Here is a 3150-nt window from a genome sequence, read left to right as displayed (position 1 = left end):
CCTCAAATAAGAGGCCACTGGAGGTGGGGAGCTGTGCATCCCAGCCACGGCTGCAGACGGAGGTGGGTAGAGGGGATATGGCACAGAGCACTGTTCTGTGCCTGCCTCAAATCTTTCCATGGTGGGGCACCTGGGGGGCTCAGTCAGTAAAGTGTCCGACTCTGGCTCAGGTCATGGCCTCGCGGTTCGTGAGTTCCAGCCCCGAGTCAGGCTCTGTGCTGACATCTTGGAGCCTGGAGCCTGCTTCAGATTCTATCTGTCTGTCTGTCTCTCTCTCTCTCTCTGCCCCTCCCCCAGTCATGCTCTGTCTCTCTCTCTCTCTCAAATAAATAAACATAAACAAATTAAAAAAAAAAACCTTTCCAAGGTGATAGATATGATAGATAGAAACCTTTCCGTGGTGATGGAATGGGAGCTCCGTGAGGGAGGGACTTGTCAAGACTAGAGTGACTCAATAAGTATATTTTGTGGGCACCTGACTGTCTCAGTTGGTAGAGCATGCGACTTTTGATCTCAAGGATGTGAGTTCAAGCCTCATGTTGGGTGCAGAGTTTACTTCAAACAAAGTTTGAATTAATATATAAGGGTTACATAAAGTAAAATTCTAAGGTGTAATACAGTATCTGAAAAGAAACTGCCTACGGCTATTAATTGTTATTAATTTCTTTTTATTAATAGATGATGCTACTTTTCAAGAGGAATAGGAATCATTTGGGGTAACACTGTAGCATTTGGGCTTGCGTAGTTCCTTACAGGAACTCGTTGTTTTGGAGATAAAAAGAGTTCTGGCTCTGACCTACAGAATGCAAACTCTAGATGAGTTAGGACAGCCTTTCAGACATCTGGGCACATTGGAGTTTCTCGTCTGGATTTTAGTGAAGCCACCGCCTTTAAGATCCTCTGACATGCGGCCTACGAGTTTTCTGAGTTGAACTGACAGTTTTAAAGCAGGAGCAATAAGATCATGTCAGGGAGAATTACCTGGAGACCCTGGACATCCTAAGATGGTCTTTTAACTGACTGATTTATGGAAAATAAAAGTGTCAAAAGTTGTGCGGACACACACTTTGCCATCGAGCTCAAACCCTACCCCATGGTGCAAAAGGAACACGTGGCCAAAAGGGTTAATCCACACTTCTGCACAGTCAGGACCAGCACCAGCTCCGTCAACCATCACACGCCTCTCCCCACGGGAGAAATGGAGACAGTGACCAACAGGTGGGACAGCTTTTCCTGCGGGAGGGGGCCCATCCCATGCTGTAGAACTGTTTTCTGAAGCCTTTGGTCTTCGGGTGCCTGGGTGGTGCCGTTGGTTACACGTCCGACTCTTGAGCTCAGCTCAGGTCAAGATCTCGCGGTTTGTGAGTTTGAGCCCCACATCGGGCTCCTTGAGCTGATGGTCAGGAGCCTGCTTGGGATTCTCTCTCTCCTTCTCTCTGCCCCCCTTCCCCCCCCAACTTGTGTGCTCTCTCTCTCAAAAGTAAATAAATAAAACTTAAAAAAGAAATTTTTGGTCTTGACCTGGGTATGCTCACTAAAGGAAACCTCTTCTCCATTCTGAATAGATTTGGCCTCAGGGGAGAAGGCAGATGATGGGGGGAAAGTGGGGGAGGGAGAAGGTGGTACCAAGGGTACAATGGAAAAAACAGAAAAGATGGTTTAGAAGGAATCCAATGGGATGGCCCCCAGGCACGTTGGCAAGTCTTCGGGTAGCACCAGAATTCTCAAGCAACAGATCCCTTCTTTCACAGACAGTGGCTTGGGTGGGAGCTGTCCCCCTAGCTACCCTATGGTTTCTACCATTGCCAAACTAGCTACTGAATGGTCACCTTGAAGACTAAAGATTCTCATTTTCTGGCGTTTGAGGTTCTTCTGGCCGGCAGAGATGGGTACCAAAAACCAGCTGTCTTTTCTTCTGCGGCACAGTGCACAGCAAAGACACTTGGCTTACGCTCGTGAGATGCAAAAGAAGTGTTCTTGAAATACATTGCCGCCCTGTCGATACTAATGCATTCAGGAAACTGAAGGTGATTCCCAGGACACTGTGTCAGGCCTGGCATTCAAATATTTAGTGGCCGAGTAATTACTGTAATAATTAATTTCCATTGCTTAATCCAGCAATCAGGCATGTCGCTTTACACATGGGAAAATGTTGGTCCCCGTAGGGATGTGTGTGTGTGTGCGTGTTTGCGTGTTGGGTAAAATACAGAGCAGCAGTGGCTATTTAGTTAAGATTTGGAGATCAGTCTGTGGAATAAATGAGATGCTTTTCGCTTGGTTTTTAGTTACAGGTTTGAGAGAAAACCCGAAAGGTGAATCAAGAGCAAGAAAACTTAAATGCCCCAAACTTCAATCACCATCCTTGTGAGACCTTCTCCAAGTCTGATCAAATGTTACCATTTGCAGCTTTGGAGATTTTACCTTGAAAGTGGATAATATTACCCAGATCCTGCCCTAGGCTTTCCAGAGCTGTGCTGCTCAGCAGGGATACCCTGCAAGCCACATAGGTAATCTTAAGTTTTCCAGTAGCCACATTTTAAAAAAAGTAGAAAGAGATAATGAAATTATTTTTAATCATGTGACTTCATGGAATAGATCTGAAATACTACCATTGGAAAATATAAGACAGTAACGGGGTATCTTCGTTCTCTTTCGTACAAAGACTTTGAATCTGATGTATTTTTCACACTCCCAAGATGTCTTAGTTCAGTTAAAAATTTAGTTCCTCAAGCTCACTAGCCACATTTCAGATACCCAAAAGCTACATGTGACTAGAGACCTCTATCCTGGCAGCACAGAGGCACAGAATGCTGATGGACCGCTAGGAAGCCATCACTTAAATAGAAATGATAACATTATCATAAAAGAAATAGGCTATGGTGTTTAGTGTGTCAAAGGATGATCTGATTCAATTTAAGCAGTAACTGGGCACCTTGACAGACTGAGAGAGGTAGGGATCACGTCTTTCTTATCTTAAGCCCCCTTTGCATTCATTTTTTGTATTGTTTTTCATCTTTCCTCATATGATGAGAACCCAGAACATGGGAATTGAGTGAAAGCCTAGCCCCACTTGATAGGTGGGAGAAAGACAGGATACAGAACAAGAATTGAGATGGACTCTGAACTCAAGGAATTTGCCATCAGAAGAAG

At 44.9% G+C, this 3150-nt stretch overlaps 1 non-coding gene across 1 annotated transcript; it reads left to right on the top strand.

Annotated features, from left to right (window-relative positions):
* Window positions 1–473: 473 nt before the first annotated feature.
* Window positions 474–546, top strand: TRNAK-UUU. The gene has a single exon. It is a non-coding gene; the product is annotated as a tRNA-Lys (tRNA).
* Window positions 547–3150: the final 2604 nt, after the last annotated feature.

The sequence above is a fragment of the Panthera tigris genome, chromosome B3 (assembly GCF_018350195.1).
Source record: "Panthera tigris isolate Pti1 chromosome B3, P.tigris_Pti1_mat1.1, whole genome shotgun sequence".
NCBI classification, from domain to species: domain Eukaryota; kingdom Metazoa; phylum Chordata; class Mammalia; order Carnivora; family Felidae; genus Panthera; species Panthera tigris.
Note: the sequence above shows the minus strand (reverse complement) of the source record. Positions and strands in the feature narration are given on the sequence as shown.